We start from the raw sequence: 1,192 nt of genomic DNA, 5'->3' as shown, positions 1-1,192 counted from the left end.
ATAAACATATTAATAATTTTAATTAATTAATTATTAGCTGTATTATTTACCAGCTCCAAATAATAATAATAATGCTGATAAAATCCTCTGAATCACAATTGCGTAAAGAGATTTTTACAAAAGGGTGGGGATTTCAAATAATAATATAATGCAAAATTATCAACCAAAAATGTACCTTGAACATCTCAAAAAATTTAAATTTTTTCAATAAAAAACAAAATATTTCGAAGGTTAAGCCCTTCGATTAACACAAAATATATCAACAACAGGATTTTTTTAAATAAGAATAAATCTACATATTTTTTTCTGACATCGATAATTCTTTTTATATGTCCCAAGAATGAAGTTTTGATTTTTATTAATTTATTTTATTTCTTTTATTATACACGGTATATAGAATTCGTGAGTTGATTTATCAACTGATAGAGTTAAAATAGTAAAATTATAAAGTCAATATTTCTTTCCTAGAATTAAAACCTATGATTCAGTCAATACTGGAGTGATTTTATGGAAAATCAGTTATTGTTTTGGTACGTTTGGCTTTCAAGATATTGATAATTTATTATTATTATTATTATTATTATTATTATTATTATAGTATTTTCTCCAAAAAAATAGACTAAAGTACTGTATTAGAGATCATAGGATGCGGGAGTGGGTTTCCTGTCTGGCTGTATCAGAACCCCATGATTCGAAAGTTTGGACGATGCATTGATTTTATCGCGCATCATAAGAAAAATGCATTTATTTTAGGGTTGATTTGTAGCAATTTTAGGTTTCACTTCAGCACTGATGTAAGCGACAATACGTTGCATTTTGGTATGTTTGAGAATTATTTTACGAATTTATAAGCAGAATAAATAATATAAGGTAACAACAGAAACATTCTAGAATAAAAATGAAGATGGTCAGAGTTATGGTCAAGCAGAACAAAAATAGTTTAGTTTACAACTAGTAATTAGCTGACGTTTCGCCCCACTTTGTAGGGCTTCATAAGGGCTGTTCAAGATAATTGCTTTACAGAATTTCATAGTTTTGAAATTTGGAATTAATCATTTTTTTTAAATTGTATTTGTTCGAGTACAAAATGTAACAGAGACTTTTCTCTTATCATATCAGAGGATATCTCAACAAAAATTTCAAGTTCGAAGGCATAATATTTTTTTTTATTATATAAAAAAATCATTTAATC

This window comes from Halyomorpha halys, unplaced genomic scaffold (assembly GCF_000696795.3).
Source record: "Halyomorpha halys isolate HHAL.00 unplaced genomic scaffold, Hhal_1.1 Scaffold1245.1, whole genome shotgun sequence".
Taxonomy (NCBI): Eukaryota; Metazoa; Arthropoda; class Insecta; order Hemiptera; family Pentatomidae; genus Halyomorpha; species Halyomorpha halys.
The sequence above is the reverse complement of the archived record's forward strand: the minus strand, read 5'-3'. Positions refer to the sequence as shown.